The sequence below is a fragment of the Ochotona princeps genome, chromosome 22 (genome assembly GCF_030435755.1).
Source record: "Ochotona princeps isolate mOchPri1 chromosome 22, mOchPri1.hap1, whole genome shotgun sequence".
NCBI classification, from domain to species: Eukaryota; Metazoa; Chordata; class Mammalia; order Lagomorpha; family Ochotonidae; genus Ochotona; species Ochotona princeps.
Window position 1 is genome coordinate 18,131,958 of NC_080853.1, and position 27,196 is coordinate 18,159,153.

Sequence of the window (27,196 nt, forward strand, 5' to 3'; positions counted from 1 at the left end):
TCAAATGCAGTTCTCAAAACTAATCCTCACCCTAGGCAGGAATGATTTAAAACAGTCATAGCCCTAACTCCCATCCTTGACTCATAAGGCCCAGCTACTACCATTCCTGTACCACACCGTGAGGCTTTCATGGCACTCAAGGATCTGGTCAGTACAGAGTAGGCATCACCTTCTACAGAGAACAAATTCCAAAGCTCTCCTCTACAATTGGGGCCCAGGCCTATGTAATAGTATCTGGTTTTGTCACCTGGATATTAGCATAAGGCCTTAAGACATCAAGGCCCCTGCTAGAACGCTATTTGGGTCTAAAGAATATTTTGCAAACTCTTTTAAACTAGATTGTCACCTCCTCTTCTCATCCTCCACCACCCCCAGCAACACCACACCTCCCTCAGCTTCCAGTCACCTAGGCCAGATACCCAGGGTTTGTTATACTCTGGTATAAACACATCAACTGCCAATTCCTAGAACCCTGTCAATAAAAATACCTAGTGAGGTACCTACTCTCCTCCCAGCTAAAAAGCAGACTTTCACAGCCCCTATCTGGTTTAACAATTAAGATGCTGATTGGACATCCACATCCTCCACTGGGGCACCAGAATTTAACTCCTGGCTAGGGCTCCTGAATCCAGCTTTCTGCTCCTATAGGTCCTGGGAGGCAGCAGGTGGTGCCCAAGCACTGGGATGGAGCTCAGCCTCCAGACCTCAGCCCAGCCCAGCCCCAGCTGTCACATGCATGTGGGGAGTGAGCCAGCAGTCCTCTCATTCACCTATTTTTCAAATAAAATAAATTAAGCAAAACAAAAACAAAACCCTTGCTCACTCATCCTCCTCATCAAACTCTTCCACTAGAGGGCCCTCAGACATACAAAGTGCAGGGAAAGAGCTGTGTCCCCAGAATCACATTGCTTTGTCTTCTATTTTACTCATCACATTCACCTGAACTGGGAAGTTAACTGGCCCAAGGGCACACAGATAATAAAAGCAAATCAAGACTTGCCTACAAATCAAATAACTTTAAATGATCATGATGGTTTTCAATAATTTTGACCTTTACAAAGTAATGAGAGATGGGTAAGATAGTTGTTCTTCACCAAATCATGTTGTCACTTCTGAAAAGTCTCATTTGACACCTCCAATCCATCCTAGAACCTTCTCGTTCAGAGGCCAGCTAACTTTTGTACAGGGTCAGTGAGTCGGTATTTTAGGTTTTGTGGGCCATGGTTATCTCTGCACTATTCAACTCTGCCACTCCAGTAGAAAAACAATCACCAATAATAAAGTGTGGCTATCTTCCAGTAAAATTTCAGAGGGACAGTGGTTGGGTTCAGAGCACAGGCCACTCTGCTGACATCTGTTCCAACAATCTACATGTCTAATGACTGAGCGGACTTCTGGGATGAGTAGATGAAAATATCAGACCTTTGAGTCCAGCAGAAACCATGAGATAACGCATACCATCAGCAGATGCTTCCAGATGCTTCAAGGGGCTTGCTCTCACTCCCAGCTCCTCCAACCAACCATGTGTGTTTGGCTTGTTTTTTTTTTTTTTTTTAAGATTTATTTTTACTGGAAAGGCAGATTTACAGAAAGAAGGAGAGACAGAAAGAAAGATCTTTAGTCTGCTGGTTCTTCCCAAGTGGCTGCAACAGCTGGAGCTAAAGCTGATCTGAAGTCAGGAGCCAGGAACTTCTTCCGGGTCTCCCATGCAAGTGTGGGGTCCCAAGGCTTTCTTTCTGCCATCCTCTACTGCCTTCCCAGGTGACACGCAGGGAATTGGAAGGGAAGAGGAGCAGCTGGGATACGAACTGGTGCACATATGGGATCCCAGTTGTTGCAAGGTGAGGATTTAGCCACTAGGCTATTGTGCCAGAACCCAATCACGTTCCTTGCATCTAGCCATGGAATTAGGTTTAAGCTAGGGACCAAAATTAGGCATCTCACTAAGGCAGATGTAGCCTTTGCTAAGTTAAAGGAGACAGGTAAAAGATGGATCCTACTTGCCACTCCTCCTTGCTTCTGACCTCCAACCATACCCTAACATCAGGTATAAACTGGCCTCAGATCCAGATTTAGCCCTTAACCAGCAATGTTTTAATAACCACAAATCCTTGGTTCCCCAAAGCAGGGTTGTCAGTGACAGAAAACACCACAGCCTGAACCCAACTGATGAGAAACTCAAAGGTATGTATTAAGAGTCATCAGGAATACGATGTTGAAATACAAAGGGACCTCTACAGAGATTGGAATCTTGGAAAAGCCTGTAGCCCAAAGGTACTGCTTACTTGCACTTGGAAAATCTGGAGGGCCAAATACTATAAATGCCTATGAAGAAAACAAAACGAACACACAAAGAATCTTTCCCCAAACCCAGAACAGAACTACATTCCATCTGGGTAAGTGAGCTAGTCACAGGCACAAGGTATTTTGCATATCTGCCATTCCAGAATTACGGCTGTCAAGTTTTAATTAGGGTAATTAGAGTTAAAAATGTAATTTCATTTCAGGGATATTCTGAACAGATCCCATTAATTTCTTTTTCAAAAAAGAACACAGGAAGGAGGGGCAGACTGCATGCAGCAAACAGGATTTTGCCACCAGGGAAGCCAAGCCACTTGACCGGAACCAACAGGACAAAGGGCTAAAAGCCCTTCAGCTTTCCTCCTTTCTCCCCTGGGGCTCCAGAAGTAAGTTTCAGTCAAGACCTGCTGCTCCCCAGTACTGCCATCCAAAGGCTGCTGCTTCAGCCCTCAAGCCAGCAAAGGGCAAGTGCTCCAGAGTCCATCCAAGTTGCTACATGTTACAGACGGCCAACCTCTACCTTTTACCAAGAGTTCCTGAAAGTATCTTTATGTTTCTGTTTGCGCTAGGTCCCTGGGTCTGAGCAGCTAGCTTCCTCGCCTCTTTTTCTTCAAACCACAAAGTTACACCCCCAGGAGAGCCCAATTTTCACATCTCTGTAATCCAAAGAGTCCTCCTATTACAGCACACACGTTATGCTGTTGTTCGCATCCTTATCTATAACCTGGAAGTCAGCCAGGAATCCTTTCTTTGTACTAGCAAGGGTTGACACAGGGCAGAGACACTCAAATATTTGCTGAATGGCTGCTAAACATTCTAGGCCCTTAGGTACTCCAAGCACTACCCAGTCATGAATCCCTTCCCCCCTCATGCACAGGGCCAATTCTGAAACCTGAGTCTGCACTCCATGCAGAAGCCCTCCCACTGATCCCAAATGATGATTGATCTCTCCCATTAGAGCCTGTTCATTCCTTAAGGACTGTGGAAAAATGAGAAAGCAAAAGCAAATAGAGCAGCTCTTCCCAGCTCCTAACCCCATTCACCTCACTACCAGTTTTAAAGAAAATCTCCAGTTTCTGATAGGCTCCAGGGAGAGGGCCTGAACCCCAGTTAAGCATGTTAACAGGCAAAAAGAAAGACTGATAGAACACAATTTGGCAGCTTGGAATTGGTGTCGTAGATGTTGTAGAGTGAAGTACAATAGAGAACATGCAGTTACTTCACTGGGACTTTTCTCAGCTTCAGTTTCCAACTATTCTAGAAGTCATTAGAATAAACAAACACACAAAGTGTCAGGTCCCAGCATTATGTATTGGAATGTATTAGTGATTTTTCCCCCTGTGTCATAGCTAACATCATATCATATGTGAACTTGTAACGGTGAAAGAAACAAGTTGCTCATCCCGCCATTTGCTCAGGGCAGCCCTGCACGATGGTCCCAGGAAGAACTACACCAGGAGAACTGTTGACAAGCGTAACCAGATCCATTTTATGGTAATCAGATTCTCCCAAGCTAGCAGTCCTCCAACACCTCCCAGGCTCCAGAGGCTCTACTGATCCATTTCTTTGTTGCTGCTGCAGCTGACAAAAGTGCAGGCATAGGCTACCTCTGCTGGGCTCTGGCCAAATGCCCCAGTAGACAGAAAAAGAACCCAAATTTCTCATAAAAAAAATACCACACAGGACAAGGGCTGACACCATGTGTAGCAGACAAGACCTCCGACATGCCACATGAGCACCAGTGAAGTTCCTGCTGCCTTACCTTTGATCCAGCTCCCTACTAATGTGATTGGGAAAGCAGTGGAAAATAGCCCAAGTGTTGGGACCCTGTATCCACATGGGAGAAAAGGAAGAAGCTTCAGGCTTTTTGGTTTCAGATCAGCCCAACTCTGGTCACTATGGCCATTTGGGAAGCGAACAGGCAGATGAAGATTTGGCTTTCCTTCTCTAGCTGTAAATTAAGTCTTAAGCAACAAGAAAAAAAAAAGCAAACACAAAACAATAAATAGGGGATAGCTTCTTAAATCAGTGGTTTAAACCACCACCTATAACACAAGCATTACAATAGTGGAGCACTGGTTTCCGTCCCAGATGCTCTGCTTCTCATCCAGGTCCGTGCTAACAGATCTGTGAAAATGCAACATGGTCCAACTGACTGGGCCTCAGAACCCAGTGGAAGACCCAGATGGAGTTTCAGGTTCCTGGCTTTGGGTTGACCCAATGCTGCTCAATGCAGGCATTTTGGGAGTGAACCAAAAGATACAACATGGACCTTGTCATTTTGTCTTTTAAATACAAAAATCTGAATAAAATAAAGCAATCTTAAAATTTAAAGATAATGGAAAAATAAAAAAATAACAGGACATTGTAGAACCCAAAAGCTTCTTTATAAGCACAGTCGTTGTTACATTACAATCGAGAAAGTTGAGGTTCAGAAGACATTGTCCAGGGTTGGTGTGATGGCTCAATCCACTAATTTTCTGCCTGCCAGCACCCACATCCCTTACAGGTATGGCCAGTTCATGTCTCGGCTGCTCCACTTCTAGTCCAGCTCCCTACTTATGGCCTAAGAAAGCAGCCCACAAAGCTGCTTTCTCTTGTCTTTCCTCCTCTCTTTATATCTGACTTTGCAATAAAAAAAATAAATAAATAAAAGAAATCTTTAAAAAAAAATTCCAGTTTCCAGGACTCACCCAAGATTCTGATTTGGAACATATCCAGTGACTTGATTTTAGCCAAAAGTCCAAGAAGTAATTTGGTTTTAATTTACTGTTTGATCATCTTCCCAAGAGACAAACACTGAAATCATGGGATCCAGTTTGCATCAAGTTTGAAATTTACCCTGGGTCACAACAATGCCAGTTAGAAGCAACTGATCATTGTTTGATCCAACATTCCCCCACCCCACTATAACAGGGCTATTCTAGGGGTCTGACCGCAAAGGATCTGTCCTAAAGGGTTCAGACTTCCTAAAGCTACTAATTTTTCTTTTTCTTTTTAAGATTTATTTAAATTTTATTGGAAAGTCAGATATACAGAGAGGAGGGGAGATGGAAAGGAAGATCTTCCGTCCATTGATTCAATCCCCAAGTGGCCACAATGGCTGGAGCTGAGCCAATCCAAAGCCAGGAGCTCAGAGCCTCTTCCAGGTCTCCCATATGTGTGCAGGGTCCCAAGGCTTTGGGCTGTCCTCGACTGTTTTCCCAGGCCATAAGCAGAGATCTGGATGGAAAGTGGAACTGCCAGGATTAGAACCTTCGCTCATATGGGATCCTGGTGTATGCAAGGTGAGCACTTTAGCCACTAGGCTACCAACCGGGGGGCGGGGAGCTTTTTAGTTTAAGAGCTATTTATTTAGTTGAAATGCAGAGTTTAAAGAGGGAGGAAGGAAAGAGAAATGACTAGAGACAGAAACAGAGAGGGATCTTTCACCCGCTGGTTCACTCCCCAAATGACAACATCAGCAGAAAGGTTGGGCCATCTGAAGCCAGGTGCCAGGAACTTCTTTCCAGGAGTCTCCCATGTGCATACAAAGGCCCAAGAACTTCAGCCATCCTCTACTGCCTTCCTAAGCACTTTAGCAGAGCTAGACTGGAGTGGAGCAGCTGGAACTCAAACGTGCATTGATACGAAATGCTGGCTCTACAGATGGCATCTTTTAAAGGAAAAAATATATATATTTATCTATTTTATTGGAAAGGCAGATATACAGAGAGAAGGAAAGATAGAAGTATCTTCCATCTGCTAGTTCACTCCCCAGGTGGCCACAATGGTCAGAGTTGAGCTGATCCGAAGCCAGGAGCTTCTTCTGGGTCTCCCACACAGGTGCAGGGTCCCAGGGCGTTGGGCCATCTTCTGCTGCTTTCTCAGGCAACAAGCAGGGAACTAGAAGGGAAATGGACCATTCAGGATACAAATCAGCACTCATATAGAATCTCAGTGCGTATAAGGTGAGTATTTTGCCATTTGGCCATCATCCCATGCCTACAGATGGAAAAATGTACTTAACAGGTGTGGAGGAGTATGTAAGCGCCACTGCGGTCCTGAGTGTGTGGGATCTGATCATTTGGACAGAGATGTCAGTGGAAGCACAGGCATTGGTGGACGGGAGGACTTATGCATATATGTAAGGGAGTGCGAAGTATAGGTGGTCTATGAGACAGGCTTGTTCAAATCTATGTATAAACACAATGTCAGATATTTGGGTAGAAGACATCGCATGTAAGAGAGTAAATACAGACACATAGAGGAGAGAAAAAGACTTGAAAGCTTAACAGAGATCACGCTTCTGGGTCTGAAAGAGAAGAAAAATGACACAGTTATGCATGTGCGCATGTGCCAGAAGCCCTATAAGAGGTGTGTGTGTGTGTGTGTGTGTGGCCCACACACCTGTTTGCATGAGAAAACAGATCCAAGAGCCTGGATGACTCATCCAGCCTTGGGTTTGCCTGAAGGCTCTTACCACTCAAGGGTAGGCCTGACTGCAGAAATTTCTCATTAAAACTGACATTCTGACAACCACTGAAAAATAAAATGATAATGACACCCTCAGCATTGTAGGAGGTTAAAAAAAAGTCAATGCCAATAAAACCCAAGACACAGATGAGAAGCAATTATGGCACGATTACTTCTCAGCTTCACAAGTGTTATTTGGAGTTAAATATTGTACAGCTGATTCACATCTCCACCCTAAAACCTGGAATGCCTCAGTTACCTGGGAAGAGGGCAAGAAAGCAAGCAGGAAAGCAAAGGTAGTGTTTTTGTTGCTGTTTTTCAAGACAAGTGAAAGAAAGGGAAACCACTGAGAAGAAACCACATATAAAAAGGCAAGAGGATGACAGACGGGAAGGAGAAGAAACGGAAGGAAGAAGCAGTGGAACAGAAAGAAAAGGGGTAGAAAAGAAAAGCTAGCCCAGAGACTGCGTAAACAGCAGGTAGGGCCTGACCTTTGTACTTCCTTGCTACTTTCACTGAAAGCGTTCCCTCCATGGGCGAATGTTCTTCCCAACATTTCTGTCAAACTTGAACCAATTCTGAATCTTCTAGGACACATTCAAATTCTACCAGCCTCTAGAAGCTTCCAAGACTTCTTCCAGAGAGAAGTTCTCTCTCAAGAACTCCTGCAAACTCTCAAGAATGCAGCCATCATTTCACCTGTAGTACTTTGCATTCAACTTCAGACGGAGGCTACTGGAATATCTAATTCTATCATTCATTCTGCAAGCATTATTCTGCCAGATTTATTACAGAGAAACAAAGAAAAACAGAAGTAAGCAGTACACTGTCCCATGAACAGAGGATGAGTGCGACATAACCATCGATTTACTTATGTATTTATTTATTTTTAGTGGAAAAGCAGGTCAGATTTATGTAGAGAAGGAGACAAAGATCTTGCATCCACTGGTTCACTCCCCAAATGGCTGCAACAGCCTGAGCTCAGCCAATCAGAAGCCAAGAGCTTCAACTGGGTTTCCCATATGGGTGCAGGGTCCCAAGGCTTCGGACCATCCTCCTGTTTTCCATGCCACAAGTAAGGAGCGGGATGGGAAGTAGAGCAGCAGGGCCACAAACCGATACCCATATGGGATACTGCCACTTGCAAGGTGAAAACTTAGCCATTGAGCCATCGCACCGGGCCTGATATAGCACTACAGTACAACTACAGAAGTGGAAGCCAATTGTACAAAGGATGGGGATTAAATCTGCTTAGGTAGCAATTGAGGGAAGTGGCAACAGAAGTAGTGTAAAAAGACACATATGAGAGCCAGTATCACGGTATAGGGGTGCTGGGTTCAAGTCCCAGATGCTCCACTTCCCAAGCAGCTCCCTAGTAGTTTGGGAAAGCAGCAGAGGATGGCACCCTCACAGAAGAGCCAGATGAAGTTCAAAGCTCCAGGCTCCTGGCTTCAAACAAGACCAGCTCCAGCTGTTGCAGCCATCTGGGGAATAAACCAGTAGATGGGAAGATCTCTCTCTTTCCATCTCCTTTTCTCTGTATAACTGTCTTTCAAATAAAAATAATCATTATTAAAAAAAGATAAATAGAAGCCTGTCAAACAGAGGCAGCAGGGAGATGAAAGGGTTTTTTCTACTTAAAGGAAATAATGAAAATAAAATCATGATAAATTAGCCATGCAAGGACCCATTCTATTGAGATAAAGCACAAGGACACAATGGATATTAAATACATTGTTACTGACAAAACAGAAAGAAAGGGAGGTGGCATCAAACTGAATGGACCTTGCAGCCCACACTAGACTTCAGATTCTACCCTTTACAACTTGTGGTGATACTAGACAAGAGGGGCAGTTTAAAGACTTAATCTTTAAAGTAGGGAAATCCTGTTGAATTCCAGGCTCTGCCCACTGCAGTGATCTTACAAACATTTCACAAGGAGGACAATTGTGAAGGGAGGTAAAAAAGGATACAGCAGCAAAAGGGTCAAGCAGAAATGTAAGGTGGTAAGGTCAGAAAGGAACGCGGGAGGGTGGGCATTTAACCTGATGTCTAAGTCACTAATTAAGACACCCTTTTTCTATATCAGAGTGCCTGGAATTCAACTCTTGTCTCCCCATTCCAGCTTCCTGTGAATGCAGAATCTGGCACTGTGACAGCTCAAGTAACTGGGTCCTGCCATCTATGTGGGAGATGACCTGGACTGATTTCCTGACTTTGACACAGCCCAAGCCATTGTAGGCATCTGGAAAAGGAAAAAGCACATGGTACCTCTGTCTGCCTCTCAAAAGAATGAAAATCAAAAGGAAGGAGGCAAAGGGAACAAAATAGAACAGAAGAGTCAGAAAAATTAATCTGTCTCAGTACCTGAGGCTCCCTATTGCTGAGCTATCCTCTGTGTTTTTCTAGGTATAACAGGAAAATGGCCAGCATGGTGGCTCAACAAGCTAATTCTCCACCTTCAAGTACCAGCATCCCATACGGGTGCCAGTTCATGCCCTGGCTGCTCCAATTCCCACGCAGCTCACTGCTTACGGCCTGGGAAAGCAACAAAGGATGGTCCAGCTCCTTGAGACCTTGCACCCACACGGGAGACCTGGAGGAGACTCCTGGTCCCTGGTTTCAGATCACTTCAGCTCGGGCCATTGCAGCCATTCGGGGAGTGAAGCAGAGGATGGATCATCTCTGTCTCCTCTTCATAAATGTCTTTGAAATCCAAATAATTTTTTAAAAGGAAAAATAAATAAGGTCACTCTGATGCTATGGCCAGTGACAGAAATACTCTACACCAAGAAGAGTCTGGCACCTTCCCAAATGCTCCCTCAATCCCTCCCCCTTCTCGGGACGACAGGACTTCACCAGAAAGCCTGTGAGCCAAGTCCGCCAGCCATCGGCTCCAGCAGGGCCCATGTCCTAACAGTATGTGAAGTAGAAACATCAACATAAGCCTAGCGTTGGAAATGGGCCTGCCTGGGACCTGCGATTGCTCAGGGTCCTAGAGGCAAGTGCCCACTGCTCCGGACCTCAAATTCATCTGCAAAACAAGGGAACAAAATGAGAAACACTGAGCTGTCCTGAAAGATTACAGGACAATGTTCAGCATGGAAACCTGCCCTACCAAGTACCTTCATTCTTTCCACGCTGAGCTAAAGCCAAGAAGCCAGGCTCCAAAAAGAGAACCAACCCTGACCCAACAATCTAGCTCCACCCAAAATCCAGTTCCTGCCCAGACATGTAATAATGTATTTCTAACTCCTATTAATAAAATGTCAGGAATTTGTCAACACTAGCCTCTTTGGGGTAGAGGTCAAATAGTCAGTTATATTCTCAATTTATTTGATGCATTTTCATCTCAAAAATTCATACTAACTTTTTGTCTGCTCTATCATTTGACTGTGATTTACCAACTATAATACTTAACTAATCCAGTCCTGCCCCAACCCCACCAATCTTAGTATACAATTTAACTTCCCTTTTAAGAGACTGATGGAAATCCCCACCACAGTTAGGGCTGAGCCAGGTTAATAAACTAGGAGCCAGGATCTCAATCCAGATCTCCTACAGGACTGACAGAGACCCAATTACCTCAGTTACCAACTGTGGCTTACCACAGTGATCACACTAATGGGAATCTAGAATCCAGGTAGGGCCTGGACTCAAACCCAGCACTCCAATATGGAGTGTGGGTGTCCCAACCAATGACTTAATCTCTAGGTGAAATACCCAGCCCAAATCTGAGTATGCTGACACTTCAGATACATTTGTTTCCCATAGTCTCCTATCATCCCACATGCAGCCATTTGTCCCAATTTGAGAAGCGCTAACTTTATTAATTCACTCAAAAACCACTTAACTCCTATAAACATTCATCAACAAAACAGATGTGATTCCTGACTTCGTGAAATGCATACAGTCCAGCAGACACAATGGGAGGCACAAACAGATACTGAGGATGTTGAGTTTACTGCACAACCCACCAACTCCTTAGGCAAATTGCTTGCCCTCTCTGGACCTCTTTTCCCATCTACAAAGGAAAAGGCTTAATTAGCCAACTGATGCTGAAAAGTCCTTTTTGCTCAAGACTTTACTAGCATCACAAAAACTTGATCCCAATATCCTATTTGAGTTCCTAACACATATAGCTTCTTCTCATTCTCTGGGAAATAACAATCAGTTGTCATGGAAATTACCATGGTGCTCCACACACACAAGATGACCATGTCACAGTAATTACAGGAAGTCGAAGCAAACAGGCAGTGAGAAAAGTATCGGACTTAGAAATCCATCTACTTTCAACCCACAGGAATTGTTGCTTACTGCAGTTGGTTTGAGGGGAAGGGTGCATAGCAGGTCTTAATTTATAAGTCTAAAAGTTTTGCTTTTAATTAGATGTTATTTCTTTAGCTAAAGATGAAAGCACTTTCCCACAGCTTGCAAATATTAGGGGTTGCAAAAAAAATGTCAATCTGACAAAGACAAGGCCCATTAAACCTTTACTAGTTTGTTGTCCTTGTGAAATCTTGACAGGCCAGGAGATAGACACAGTAGTAAAACAGGGACAGCTTCCTAATAAAGTGAAGGTAATGCAGTTAATTCTAGCAGAACGACCAGCATCACAGCTGGGTGAAGTCCCTTCACTGTTGCAGCTGAGTTGACTAGAGTCAAGCAGGCAATTGGCACAAGCTTTAACAAACTTCAGAACAAAAATGCTCTGCCAATAAAAAAGTACTAGAGTGGCACAGTGGTGAAGCTGCCAGCGAGACACTAGTATCCCATACCAAGGTGTCTAGGTTTGAATCCCCAGTTTTGTGCTAATTCCAGCTTCCAGTTAGTGCATACCTTGGAGGCATTAGGCGATGACCCAAGCAGCTGGAGGCATTAGGCGATGACCCAAGCAGCTGGGTCCCTGCCACCCACACGGGAGAGCTGGACTGTTCCCAGCTTCTGAACATTTGGAGTGTAAACTAACATATAACAGCACTTTGTCTGATCGTCTCTCTCTCAAAAAATTGTTTTAAAAACTCTAAAATATGGGAAAAGGTTAAAAAAATAAAAAGGAAGTAAAAAGGAGAGACACGAAGAATATAGCATAAAGAAGAATTCTACCAAATGGGTAGCTACTCCAAAGGACTTCCCTCAGATCACAGCTCTATGTCTTCTTGCCTCAGAGTTCCCAAAAAGCCAGACTGAGCCAATATACAAGGAATCATAACGCGGGGAGGCCTGGCAGGGAACTTACAGAGTGAAGCTTCTACACAACAGCTGGGGCTTATCCTACTCCTAAGATGAAGCAAATTGCTCAAGATCCTTTGTCTTCCAGTCACCATCATTGCACACATACTGGGGTTGTCGCCCCTGAGACAGTTCCCATCTCCCCAGACTGGGTTCCAAAATAGGAGACACTGCACACCCAATAAAATAAATACACAAACCAGACAACCCAACAAGATGCCAATCTGCAGCCTCTGACTTAGGGGGCAAGATTCTCTTGGGACTGGCACTGTGGCACATCTAAGCTGCAGCCTGCATGCAACAGGAGCATCCCATGGGAGCATCGGTTCAGGTCCCGCACTGCTCTACTGTCTCCGCTGACAAACACCCCAGGGTCTGCCACGGGATCAGAAGTGACGACCATGAAACATAAAGGTGCTGCTCTCTGGGAGCAGGCAGGGCAACCTCTTTTCTCCCAACTAGATAATGTAAGGTACATTTTCTAATATTTGCTGACAGAACAAAGAGGAAAGGCTCCAAGACATGATCAATGCTCATACCAGCCTTCAAAGTGATTTGGCAAAACTACAGAAAACAAACACCCAGCTAGGGTCCACCCGCAGGATAAAAGCTGACAAAGAAATGGCAATTTTTCCCTGAGCAGAAACGCAAGTAATAGAGGAGCTCTGAGAGAACAGCCAGGCTCTCTCTGTTTTGGAGTCCCTCTTACTCCCCGCCCATTCTAACAGCAGACAAACTTTCAACATTTTTCCAGCATGAATGTTTGTTGAATTATTTTCTTCCCTAAAATGATGTCATTATAGGCAAAGAGGTCATTCTCAGCTTATATGTGGTTTAAACACAAACTGGCTTTACAACTGTGATGACCTTTTCCACCTGTTCCATCAAACATCACCTTCTTTCTCTGCTGATTAGCATGTGTACAGACGCTACTGTATCTCTCAAGTTGTTCCTGGTGCAGAGCATGTTCTCTGTGTAGCCTTTCTGTGGCCGGACAGGGAGAGAGGTAGGGTAGAAAGCGTATCATCCAGGGGGTGATTCTGGGAATCTGGGAAATACAGCATAGACACAGAACTATCGGCATTCCATTGTTTATAAGCACGCCCAGAGAAATAACATCAGAAATTGGTCCTGGACAACATATGGTCACCGAAAACACCCACCCAACACACATACTCCATAAATTTCACTGGACACCACACCCCTCCACACACACCTACACAGACACACACAGGATACAATCTCTCCCTCTGAACTTCCCAAACACCCCTTTCATGGCTACCTGAGAATTCACATCTATAACTGACTTCAAATGAAAAAGATAATTTCAAGTGCTGACAAAGAGATGGAGCAACAGGAATTCTCTCACATACTGCTGATGACAATGACCTGTTATGCCTTTGAAAACTGGCAGTAACTACGAACATTGGACATAAGACTACTTCATGACATTAGTATGAAAAGGTGTAAGGCCCTTTCCACTCGCACTAATAGAACAAGTATTATTTGCCCCAAAGAACATCTGTAATCTAGTCTACACAATTTCAGTAGTTTTTTGCTTTATCATTCCCCTGTCTAAATGCTTCCATCAGTCGGATCACTTTTCCTTATCACTACAGCCGGGAGAACTCCCCTCCTATGGAAAAACCCTACCAAAATACCTATTACCTCTGACAAATGACTCACGGGTTCTTCACATATAAATTCGTTCGTCATCTGCCTCTATATTTTCAGTAACATTATCTAATTTTCTCCTTACAATGTTACTGTGATAAAGACAAGATAAAGCGTAATAACTCCATTTTACAAATGAAAAATTGGAAGTAGATAAAATGACCCCTTCAACTTATTTGGCAGTATCAAAGCCAGGACAAGAGCAGACCTTAATCTTTGAGCCAAATCCTATGCAGCAAACTGCCTTTTTATCAGCTATGTCTTCATGATTTCATGTTATGCCTCCCAAAAGACCATAAAATCCCTGAAGATCAAATGTTCTTAACACACTCATATTCTTCCCAACCTCCTAGTTGAAGCCTAACCCAGCACTGGCTGTTGCAGGCATCTGGGGAGTAAACCAGGAGATGGAAGATCTCTCTGTCTCTCCCTCCCTCTTTGTATTTCTAACCTTCAAAATAAACAAGTAGGCCCGGCGGCATGGCCTAGCGGCTGAAGTCCGCACCTTGAAAGCCCCGGGATCCCATATGGGCGCCGGTTCTAATCCCGGCAGCTCCACTTCCCATCCAGCACCCTGCTTGTGGCCTGGGAAAGCAGTCGAGGACGGCCCAAAGCTTTGGGACCCTGCACCCGCGTGGGAGACCTGGAAGAGGTTCCTGGTTCCCGGCACTGGATCGGCGCGCACCGGCTAGTTGCGGCTCACTTGGGGAGTGAATCATCGGATAGAAGATCTTTCTCTCTGTCTCTCCTCCTCTCTGTATATCTGGCTTTGTAATAAAAAATAAAAAAGTTAATCTTTAAAAAATAAATAAATAAAAATAAAATAAAACAAGTAATAAAAAATTTGAGAAAGATATAAATATATCTTCTACTGTTGTTCATTTCCCAAAAGCCTGTCACAGCTAAGGCTTGGCCAGGTAGAAGCCAGGAGCTGGGAACTCAATCTGTGTCTCTAATGTGGGTAGCAGGGACACAATCACTTGAGCCATCATCTGCTGCTTCCTAGGGAACGCATTAGTAGGAAGCTGGGCCAATATGTGAATCCAAGCCCTTCGATATCGAAAGTGAGTGTCCAGAGTGATATCCTAACCACTGTGCCAAACACCCAAGTCTGACTCTCTTAATACTTCTGAATTTACATACTGGACACTGAAGATCTCAGCAATGAAGAAGAAATTCCTGAAAAACAGGCAGAAGAAAGAGAAAGGGAAAGAAAATGACAAAAATAAGTCTACACTCTGGATGCCAGAAAACAAATACTTCATCCTGCCAATAATCACTCAAGTTCTTTCTAGTCTGAATTCACCAAATCTGAGTCAGAACTGCAGGGGTAAGAAAGGACCAGGATTTGTTTTACTTCCCTCTCAAGAATAAAGGCAATCATGGGTCAACACCATGGTGTAGTAGGCTAAGCTGGCCCTGTGGTGATGGCAACCAATATGGGCACCGGTTCCTGTCTAGTTACTCCACTTCTGATCCAGCTCCCTGTTTATGGCCTAGAAAAGCAGTGAGGATGACCCAAGATCCTAGGACCTTGTACACATGTGGGAGACCAGGAAGAGGCTTCTGCCTTCAGATCAGCTCAGTTCCAGCCACTGCAGCCAACTGGGGAGTGAACCAGAGGGTGGAAGATCTCTCTCTGTCTTTTTTTCCTTCTATATCTCTTTCAAATAAAAATAAAATAAAGGGCCTGGTGTGATAGTTCAGCGGCTAAGTCTTTACCAGGATCCCATATGGGCACTGGTTTGTGTCCTTGCTGCCCAATTCCCATCCAGCTCCCGCCTTGTGGCCTGGGAAAGCAGTGGAGGAAGGCCCAAAGCCTTGGGACCCTACACCCATGTGGGAGCCTGAAAGAAGCTCCTGGCTCCTGGCTTTGGATTAACTCATCTCCGGTCGCTGCGGCCACTTGGGGACGTGAACCAGCAGAAAGATCTTTCTGTCTCTCCTCTCTGTAAATCTGACTTTCCAATAAAAATAAATAAATCTTTTAAAATTATTAAAATAAACAAATAAAATAGAATAAAAATAATTTAAGGATAGGAATCATGCCCCTCCTGGCCTCTATTTTCACCATAAAGACAACATACAGAAGCGGTCTCCATATCTCTGGAATGAATGGTTAACCTTAGAGAAGGCTATTGGGCTTTCAAGCAAAATCTTATCACAGCAGTTTGGTAACTTACTCAACATAGTACTATACCCAAGACCCTCATTTTCACAAAAGTGGATTTTAATTGGTGGAAAAATCAATTTGGGGTGAATCTTTGAAGAGAAGTTATTCTTACGTTCAACTGATTCATGCACAGTCGTCATTATGATATTGACAGCATCAGCTCTCCATGTCAGCTTACAGTTATCTTCAATAACAAAGTCCAAAGCCTTAAAATGGTCTGTGCAAGGCAGGAAGACCGTTTGACTTCTCTAAATAATGTGATCACAGCCTACACAAAGAAAATCCAGACCTAGGGAAAAATAATGAGTTTCAGAACTGACCCCTTCAATCCTACTGCTGGGCTTGCTTTCACCAGCAGAAAGAATCAAAAAGAAAATCAAACACATCAACAAATACCAATACCAATGCAAATGGTGCCTTTAAGCTTACTAAAATCCTTAGTAAAACAGGGAACCGCTAAATACCAGATAAAGGCCTCTGAAATGAAGAAAATCTAAGCAACATTTAAACCTGTAACTTGGCCTTCTAAAGAAAATGTTTACTTGCAATAAAACAATGACTCTTAGGTTGGCAAATAAACAGAACCATTTAGTCTTTTAAAATGGCATTTCAAGGTCCAGGTAACCTCAGGAGGCTAGAGTATCAGGAAACAGGTTTTTTGTCCTACTACTACGTAGAAATCTTATGGCAGGTTTTTTTCCCCTTATTTTCCCTCTTATTATGTGATTTTTAAGTAGTCTGCTACATATTTAAATATTTCTGCATGGTACTACACTACCAAGCTTGTCCCTAGAGATTAAAGATCCACATTTATAATGGAACTCAGCAGACAATTTGATAAATTCATCTCAAGAAATCATTTAGCAACCTGTCCCCTATAAAAAAGTATCTACGGCCCGACGGCGTGGCCTAGCGGCTAAAGTCCTCGCCTTGAACGCCCCGGGATCCCATATGGGCGCTGGTTCTAATCCCGGCAGCTCCACTTCCCATCCAGCTCCCTGCTTGTGGCCTGGGAAAGCAGTCAAGGACGGCCCAAAGCCTTGGGACCCTGCACCCAAGTGGTAGACCTGGAAGAGGTTCCAGGTTCCCGGCACTGGATCAGCTCAGCACCGGCCTGTTGCGGCTCACTTGGGGAGTGAATCATCGGACAGAATATCTTCCTCTCTGTCTCTCCTCCTCTGTGTATATCTGACTGTAATAAAATGAATAAATCTTTAAAAAAAAAAAGTATCTACCTGGGCCCGGCGCTGTTGCCTAGCTGCTAAAGTCCTCGCCTTGAACACGCCAGTTCTAATCCCATTTAGGTGCTGGTTCTAATCCCTGCAACCCCACTTCCCATCCAGCTCCCTGCTTTTGGCCTGGGAAAACAGTCGAGGAAGGCCCAAAGCCTTGGGACCCTGCACCCACGTGAGAGACCTGGAAGAGCTGCTGGCTCCTGGCTTCGGATCGGTACAGCACCGGACATTGCAGTCACTTGGGAAGATCTTCTCTGTCTCTCTTTCTCTCTGTATATCTGCCTTTCCAATAAAAATAAATAAATCTTGGGTCCGGCGGCGTGGCCTAGTGGCTAAAGTCCTCGCCTTGAAAGCCCCGGGATCCCATATGGGCGCCGGTTCTAATCCCGGCAGCTCCACTTCCCATCCAGCTCCCTGCTTGTGGCCTGGGAAAGCAGTTGAGGACAGCCCAATGCCCAATGCATTGGGACCCTGCACCCGCGTGGGAGACCTGGAAGAGGTTCCTGGTTCCTGGCTTCGGATCGGCGCGCACCGGCCCGTTGCGGCTCACTTGGGGAGTGAATCATCGGACGGAAGATCTTCCTCTCTGTCTCTCCTCCTCTGTGTATATCTGGCTGTAATAAAATGAATAAATCTTAAAAAAAAAAATAAAAAATAAAAAAAATAAATCTTAAAAAAAATATTTTTTAAAAATGTATCTACTTGTTTATACTAAAAGGTATTTTTTCCTGAACTCAGAAATGTAACCCTCCAAGAAATTCTCAATGTTCTAGCAGAGCCCTTTTTCCTTCCAGAGATGACTGCAAGACGCACTTTCACAAATCTTTCAGACCATTAGAAAAATTAGGACCAGCAGTAGGGTGCTACAGCCTGTGATGCAAGCATCTTCCACCGGAGGGTTCAACTCTCAGCTGTTTTGCTTCCAAATTCATTCCCAGCTAATGCATCCAGGAAGGCAGAGGGATATGGCCCAAGTGCTTGGGCCCCTGCCAACCACACGGGAGATCCAGATGGGATCCTCTCAGCCGGCTTCAACCTGGCCCAGCTCTGGCCATGGCAGCCATTTGGAGAGTGAACCAGCAGATGGAAATTAGTTCTTCCTTCTCTCTGTGAGTCTGCATTTCAAATAAATAAATCTTTAAAAATAAATTAATTAATAATAAAGTTGCCAGCCTTACAAAGACAAAGAGAATAACAAAAAATGACAATGACAGATGAATGGCTAAGCTTCTTCTTAAGCAGAAAAAAAAAGCACTTAGGATTATCAGGTCTAACTTCTTTGTTTTTGACACAGGAAGGCTGAGATCTCAGAGTATTAGATAATTATAATTGCCCTGAATTTAGCAGGCATCAAAAGGCTTGCTGAGTGCTACTTCCCTCATGGAACTCACTGGGCATGCTGGGAGACCAGCCAGGTTTGCATTTCAGTTGCTCAAACACCCTCAATACATGTGCCCTTCAGGAAAGCCTCAAGCCCCCACGCCTGCGCCAGCAAACAGAGCTAGAAGCAACGGACAGCCTGAATGACTTCTGGAGATGGGGACCAGAGCCCAGGGACAGTCTCCCCACTGCCTCTCTTCTTCCCAGGAGGTGCAGCACATTTCTATTTCTGCCACTATGAAACGAAAGGAGAAAAGACCAAGGAAAAAGGAATGGGCTGTGAAAAACACGGAGGATAACTAATCCTAGCGGGGCAGATTCACGATCCCATCTATTCATTTGCAGGGAAGAGGAGGTGGGTGGAGACAGATCTCAAAATTCTTTTTCTGTTCCCACTTCCCAGCCACTCCGTGGGTCTTTACAGAATTTCAGGAACCTCCTCAATTGTTTTCTGAGGAAAAAGGCCAAGGGAAGAAAGGGGCTTGGCCAAGCTCACACACAGTCTGGGTTGCCAGCAGGGACCACATTAAACGGTCTTCGGGGTAGTGACTGTGGACATTCAGCTTCTCCCACGGGCCCCCTCTCTTCAAAGGTCTTGTGAGCTACACTCTGAGCAAGAGACTGACCCTTTCCTTCCACTGCCCAGGGGAAAGCAGGCAAACATTACTGCTGCTCTGCATTTCACACATGAAGCTGAAACCTGATAAAACAGGTCTTATTTATAATCATGTGAAATTGCTCTTGCTGTCTCCATGCTACCAGTGCCAAGAGGAGGGGCTGTGGGGGCACAGGGTAAATACTTCTCCTATATTGTCTAATTCATCACCTAGAGTCATAAGACGTCACTGTGAGGAGGGATTTTGGGGGCATCTGGTCATTATTTGGATGAATACATCTGTATGACTGCCACCTGCTGAAGACTGAGCACACAAGGGAATTTCTTAACTTCCATCCTTAGCAAAGACACCCCAATCCTTCCCCATCATACCCTGACGCACCTCACCCTCGCCCCACACACCGGGGCTGCTTCTAAGCTCACCTGGACCCCTGGGGCTGTGTCTTCCCGGCTTTTGTTCTCCCACAGCCTAGCAGAGAGCGGGGAGGTGGCCCTAGACCTAGGGACATACTGGTACATGCAAAGAATGCTGCCAAAGGACACGGTCTAGAGAAAACATAAGCTAGGGTGGGGAGTGTCTGGCCCACGGGCCATAGGATCTCCACAGAGCCATTTGGTCTGGCCCTGCCACAGCCAGACTGAAATGTTAGGCAAGACTCGAAATTCAATAAATCCACATCAGACTAATTTTAAGTGGATAATTTTGCATGGTCTGCAAATGATGTTATAAATAGCCACACGGCCCTTATCATTAAAAAGGCTCCCCACACCTGCCCTTAGTAAGCTTTTCTGGGCTTAACATGAGCAATCTTCAAGGCTATATAAAAAATACACGTTTAGGATCCAGTATTTCCCCCGTCCCAAAACTGTTGCTGAAATTATTCATTTTAGGGTCCAGAGTGGTAGCCTAGCGGCTGAAGTCCTTGCCTTGATTGTACCAGGATCCCCTATGATTGCCGGTTCTAATCCTGGCAGTCCCACTTTCCATCCAGCTCCCTGCTTGTGGCCTGGGAAAGCAGTCGAGGACGGCCCAATGCATTGGGACCCTGCCCCCATGTGGGAGAACTGGAAGAGGCTCCGGACTCCTAGCTTCAGACCAGCGCAGCTCTGGCAGTTGTGGCAATTTGGGGAGTGAATCAACAAACAGAAGATCTTCCTCTATGTCTCTCCTCCCCTCTCTGCATCTGTCTTTCCAATAAAAATAAATAAATCTGGGCCGGCACGGTAGCCTAGCTGCTAAAGTCCTCGCCTTGAACGCGCCAGGATCCTATATGGGCACCGGTTCTAATCCCAGAAGCTCCACTTCCCATCCAGCTCCCTGCTTGTGGTCTGGGAAAGCAGTCAAAGATGGCTCAAAGCCTTGGGACCCTGTACCCGGTGTAGGAGACCCGGAAGAAGTTCCTGGCTCCTGACGGCTCCGGATCAGCACAGCACCGACCATTGCACTCACTTGGGGAGTGAAACATCGGGCGGAAGATCTTCCTGTCTCTTCTCTCTGTATATCTGACTTTGTAATATAAATAAATAAATGTTTAAAATAAATAAATAAATCTAAAAACAATTATCCATTTTAACCAGACAGGTTTTTTTTAAAGATTTATTTTGTTCTTATCGCAAAGTCAGATATACAGAGAGGAGGAGAGACAGAGAGGAAGATTTTTCGTCCGATGGTTCACTCCCCAAGCAGCCGCAACAGGCCGGTGCTGAGCTGATCCGAAGCCAGGAGCCAGGAACTTTTTCCAGGTCTCCCACACGGGGTACAGGGTCCCAAGGCTTTAGGCTGTCCTCGACTGTTTTCCCAGGCCACAAGCAGGGAGCTGGATGGGAAGTGGGGTTGCTGGGATTAGAATCGGCGCCCATATGGGATCTCGACACATTCAAGGCAAGGACTTTAGCAACTATGCCACGGCGCCAGGCCCCAAGATAGACTTCTGTGTATGTGCCATACTCTTCCTCACTCCTCCCCTCCACAACCTGACCTGGAGAAGTGGGATATTCGTGGTAAATGAAAGTCAACACTTGAGTAACTGGCCTGGCCCAACTCTGGCTGTTACTGGTTTTTGAGGAATGAAACAAGTAGATGGAAGCCCCACTGTGTGTTTCTCTCTCTGCCTTCTAAGTAAAATCAAAGAAGCTTCTTTATTTAAAAAAAGGGAGGAGGAGACCGTGCTGGGTTAGACACAATTTATCTGTTTTCTTGTGGTTGGACCTTGTTACACTTTTCATACTGCCTGTTTTCTTACCTGTCCCTCCCACTAGGCTACAGGCACCCAAAGCCCAGTCTTAAGTGTCGTGAGGCATCCAATGAAACAGTATCTCAACAAGGAACCAATGCAAATGCTGGCCAAGTTATTTAGGGTCAAGTGTTGCAGTACCAAATTAAGCTGTTACCTGGAAGATCCACACCCCACAAGCAGCACCAAGGATGGAGTTCCACCTCCATTTCTGACCCAGCTCCCTGTGAATGCACTCTCTGAGAACCAGCAGATGAAAGCTTAAGTATCTGGGTTTCTGTCACTCATCTAAGAGACTTGGATGGAATTTCGTGGATCCTGGTTTCAACTTGGCACAGCTCTGGCTGATTTTAGGCATCTGGGGAGTCAATCAGTTGCCAGATGATGCCTGTTTGCCTTTCAAATAAATACTTAAATTGAATTTAAACGCCTCGCAACAATCTACAAGCTTCTCTAATAAACAATCCAACATACACTGACTGATCTCAATGGTCACACTGGCTGAGACTTATTATGCAGGCAATGTCAGGCCACCAGCTTTTTAAGGAAAACACAACATCATGAGACATGCAATCATGTGTCTTCTATCCCATTACCAGTCTCTGGTCCATCCCATCCCAACCTTCTGCTGCTGTTAAGACAAAACTTTACCCACCTTTTGTAAATACTTCTCTTCCCCCAATACACAGACACTGAAATGGGCAAATCAAAGCAAATTTTAGAGGTTAAATGTAGCTTCTAACTCTACCTTAACCACCTGCAAGCAGTAAGGAACCACTAAAGACCCAAAAGCTAATCCTCCTGTTTGTCTTTACAGCCTGAGAGAGGGTGCACTCCATAAAGATAACCCACTTAATTATCCACACACTTCAGGTCGAAGCTGCTGTCACAGCACTGAAGCCCGACATACCCAAATCCCATGTGGGAGGCCTGGAGGAAGCTCCTGGCTCCTGGCTTTGGATCTGCTCAACTCTGGCCATTGCGGCCATTTGGGGCATGAACCAGCAGATAGAAGATCTTTCTGTCTCTCCTTCTTTCTATAAAATCTGTCTTTCCAATAAAGATAAATCTTAAAAAAAAAAAAAAAAGAAAGAAAGAAAAAGAAAATGGGAATTGTGGATCCAACAAAGCTAAGTATTTGACCTTGACAGCCATAGGAGTGGAGTACGACCTTAACGGGGCCCTTCTATTTGGGTGTAAGGGGTGAGGTACGTGTTGAGGGTGAGCGGTAGAGGACTAGGTCTCCAGGTTGTAGAGAGTAGAGAGGTTGAAAAGAAAGAAGTTTGTCTGCATGTAGCTGGAAGAGATGTACATAATTTAAAAGTAGGGTGAGGAGGAATGGGTTGATAGAGGCATGACAGGTAATAAAGGGGGTAGAGCTGGGCGGCTGTACTTCAGTTAAAAACAAGAGATAAGTAACGGTTTTTTAGGAAGAGTTCATAGCTATAATAAAGCAAGAGGAAATAAGGTTACCCAATCTAAATAGAGTTCTGTCTCTCTGCTCAACCTTTCTGGAGGATTTAGGATGATATGGGACATGAAAATGCCACGGAATGTTTAAGCTGTGGCAAATGAACTGGGCGACTCAGGAAATAAACTTAGGACCACTGCTGGACTGGATAGAAGAGGGCAGGCCAAAGCAAAGTATGATTTCCTTTAACAGGATAGTTGCCAGTCTGTGTTCTTTCATTGATGGTAGGGAAAGCCTCTACCCATCCTAAGAAAGTATCAATTAGCACTAAGAGGTATTTAAAGGCGGGAAGGATGAAAGCTGGAGGCAGGGTTAGTTTTTTTGGCTAGTGGCCGCATGCTGTTCAGAGGAAGGTCTTCAGGCGAAAGTGATAAAAAGGTCTGTATGCAGTGATTAGGGCAGAACTATGGAGATGAGATTGTGTGAATATGTAAGAATCTGGCAAGTGGTGGGAGCATGTGGGAGCATCGACAGGCCAGGACTGAGGGAAGAAGGGTGAGCCAGGAGTAAGTGGGAATGGGAGAAAGGGTATCGGATATAATTGATACGATGGTAATTTCTAGGGTCGCCTAGAATAAGCTGACCACCGCAGTGTCGGTCAAATTATTCCCTGTTGAGACCAAAGAAGCTTCCTTTTGTTGGGATCTACAGTGAATAATACCTATAGCTTGGGGGAGGCAGAAAGCCTGAGTTAAGATCAGAAATAAAGGAGGCATTGGTGATTGAGGTCCCTCTTGTTTCTTCCCAGATGGAAAAGATGTGGCAAGCCTATCTGGAGTCGGTATGGACAGCAAGAGTTTTTCCTTGGGCTAGGCAGAGGGCCCCGGTTAGGGCAATTAGTTTGGCTTGTTGGTTTGTGGTATTTAATAGGAAGGGGCAACGGCCTCAACTTTGGTATTAGTGGTGGTAATGGCACTGAGCCAGTCTTTCATATACCTTCACGAATAAGGGAACTTCCATCAGTGAATCAGATATGCAGGAGAGGTCCCTCACGCATGTAGGAAGGTGAGGTGTTAATTCCTCTAGGGATTTTATACATGAATGGCGGGGATGCTGAGAATCAGCCTGAGTGTGTAGGGGCAGCAGTTAAGGGGGAAGACAGCTCTGAAAAGTTCATGTGGGCTTCAGCCACTGCAGCCAACTGGGGAGTGAACCAGAGGGTGGAAGATCTCTTTTCTTCCCTCTGTAACTTTTCCAAATAAAAGTAACATAGAAGGCCCAGAGTAATGATTCAGTGGTTAAGTCCTGCCTTGCATGTGTTGGGATCCCATATGGACACCAGTTCACACCCTGGCTGCTCCACTTCTATTCCAGCTTCTTGCCTGGGAAAGCAAGAAGCCTTTGAACTCTACACCCATGTGGGAGACTTCTAAGCACCTGGCTCCTGGTTTTGGTCTTTGCAAGCATTTGGTGAGCAGGCCATCGGATGCAAGATTTGCAGTCTCTCCTTCTCTCTCTCTGTATAACCCTGCCTTTTAAATAAATCTAACGAAAAAAAAAGAGCGAGCAAGAAAGTATAAAACAGGTGCACCTGAGTACCAAAACTAGCCTCCTGTTATTGTTAAACATGAAGCATAAAAGTGGCTGGGACAACACAATGTCCTTGAGATTTCCAATTCCTCAGGATCCCTATCTTAGAGACTGAGTTCAGTGCTCTGTAAAGGAATGACATGAAATGAAGAAATAGATGTATCAATGGACTGGAGGAAGAGAGAGCTTATTATTTATTTGTCTATTTATCTGAAAGGCAGATTTACAGAGAGAGACATCTTCCACTTATCTGCTGGTTCACGCCCCAAGTGGGGCTACAGGCAGAGGTGGGCCAGCCTAAAGCCAAGGACTTCCTGGTCACCCAGATGTGTACAGAAACTCCAGCACTTGTGCCATCTTCCACATTAGCAGGGAGCTGGACTAGAAGCAGAGCTGAGACCCAGATGGAATGCCAGCGTTGGAGATGGCAGCTTAGTGCACTATGCCACAACATGGGCACAGAGAATTCTACTCCTAAGGCAGTCTGAATTTAGACAACTTACCTCGCCCTTCCATAGGTCTGTTCATAAAAGGAAAGCAAAACATAAAGGTAGACCGGCATTTGTAAGATCTCTTCCCGCTCCTACATACAACTCCTAAAACCAGAATTGGGGGTGGGGATAGAGCAAAAACCCGCCAGACTCCAAAGAACCAACAAAAATACCAGGAAACTCCTCAAGGCCTGGTTTTGCCTGATTTTTACATACTCTCCACAACCAGGATCAAACACACTGGAAAACTGGAACAGTTGCCAAAGTTAATTTTAGTACACTTTAACCCCTCTGGGCCTTACATGAAAATAGGAAAAATAAGACCCTATTTGAAGAACTTTATCTAGATTTGCACATCGAAACAGCACAGAAATCGTCAAGCGGTTAAAAGCAGGGATCAGGGCGCATGGACACGTGAATTCCTTAAGCCATAGGCCACAAAGGTTGGACTGAGATCTGCAGTCCTTTAAATCCACAACCTCCAGGAGCACACTCGCAAGACATCCAATCTCCCCTGACCCAGTACAAGGGACAAGAGACATTAGGGAGAACCTGGAGTAGTCCCCGACGGCGACTAAGGGTAAGTCAAAATTCCCAGTGCGCTAAGAGGTAACACGTGATGACCCCAGGCACTGAATAACAGGTGCCAGCACCACAGCTTTACACTTCACGGTGGCTTGCAGCAAATTCTTTAACCTCTATGCACCTCTATTTCCATGCTTATAAGTGAGAATTAACCCCCCGAGGCGCCTCCGCGCGGACTAGACGACTTTGGAAGTTTGAGTCAAGTCTCATCAAACCTGTTGGTGTTACCCACTCCTCTCGCCTCATTCGCTCCCAGAATGCACCAACACCATCAGGAATTGAGTTTCTCTCTTTCCCTCTTTTTACAGATGGGCAAACTGCGGCATGGACTCCAGCCCCCCACTTTCCAGGGCCAGTTGTTGGGCTCCAAAACCCCGAGGTATGCAAGGATAAACCCAATTCCGGAAGGGTCCCCCTGAAAGAGCGAGGCGCCACCAGTCGTGCGTCGCCTCCGGGAACCCACAGACCCTACCCCGGGCGCGAGAACCGGAAAAAAGCCCCGAGGCCGGGGCCCTGCCCGCGCGCGGCCTCCCCGGTGCGGCCTCCACTCCCCGCTCTCCTCCCCTCGCTGGGCGGGGCGGGACACCAGCACAAAGCCTCCAACTTCCTAGCGGGCACCGGCCCACCGCGCCAACTCTTGGGGCCTCGTGGAGAACCAAGCGCTCAAGGAAAGCCAGGGCGCCCTGGAGCCGGATCCGCCAAGGGTGGAGAAAGAGGTGGGCGAACCCAGGGAGGCGGGCGCGGGAAGAGATGCGGAGGAGAGAGGAGGAAAGGAGGGGGGGCCGCCGGCGTGACTCCTGCTCCTCCAACTCCCCGAAGGGCTGAGAAAAGAGTTTCTAAAAATAGGCAGCGGCCAGCCCGCAGAGGTGGACGGCCGAAAAGGTACAAGGAACACCTCCCCGCACATCCTGAGAAGCCGCCCGCGACCCCTCACTCACCCGCGCCGAGAGGTCCGGAGGAAGCCGCGCGGCGCAGGAGGAGGCGGTGCCGCCGCTCTGGGCGGGCGGAAGGGAGCGAGGGCGGGAGGGAGGCGGCGGCCTTGGCCGCGGCCAGATGGGGGAGCTTGAGCACGCTCCCCGGGGTCGCCACCGGCGCGGCGGCCGCCCCCTCAGCTTCCTCTCGGCTCCGCCGCCAAGCACCCCGCGCACCTCGCGCACCCCGCCGCACTGACAGCGGCGAGAGCCCCGCAGCTGCGAGCCCTTCCCTCGGCGGGCACCACTCCGGCGCGCGGGGGTGGGGGGACGCGGAAAGGCTTTCCCCCAGCTCGGGCCTCCCGCCGCTCCCGCGCTGCTCTGGGGCTGTCCCCGTCCTCTCGCCCGAGCCTCCCGGGAAGGGCAGGGTGACACGACCCCGGGCGGCTTGCAGCCCCGCCTCGACGCAGCCGGGCCTCCCTCAGGCGCTTGGCCTCTCCCCACCCCCTCAGCCCGCCTTTGGAAAGGTCCAGAGCCTCGGCGGGGAGAGGAGCCGGGGCGGAGCCTTGACGGGGAGGAGGGCCGCAGGCGGGAGCGGCGGGCGGGAAGGGAGCGCGCCCGGACTCCGGGAAGGAGGCGAAGGTGGGACGTGTCGGAGCGAGCGGCGAAGCCTCGCCAAGAGGGGCTCGGAGTGGAATCCGCAGAGTGGGGGAGCCCCGGCAGTGCTTGAAAGAGGAGTGGCCGTGGGCGGAACTGGAACAGAGCCGCTGCTCGAGAGAAGGAAACCCGCGTGGAGGGAGGCGGCACGGAGGAGGAACGCCGGAGCGGGTTTAGTCTGAGGGGGATCGCTTCTCGGCCTTTTGGCCAAGATCAAGTGAAGACTGAGTGGGGCCTAGAGGCCCCTGGCA

General features: G+C 46.4%; 1 protein-coding gene across 3 annotated transcripts in view; it reads right to left on the reverse strand.

Annotated features, from left to right (window-relative positions):
* Nucleotides 1-26,943, reverse strand: part of RALY (RALY heterogeneous nuclear ribonucleoprotein) — a 79,752-nt gene extending 52,809 nt beyond the window's left edge. The window contains exon 1 of one of the 3 annotated variants that reach the window (XM_058679762.1): nucleotides 26,316-26,943. The gene's annotated coding sequence lies outside the window, so the exon portion shown is untranslated. The remainder of the gene's footprint in view (nucleotides 1-26,315) is intronic. The other 2 variants (XM_058679760.1, XM_058679759.1) reach the window with 2 other exon arrangements.
* Nucleotides 26,944-27,196: the final 253 nt, after the last annotated feature.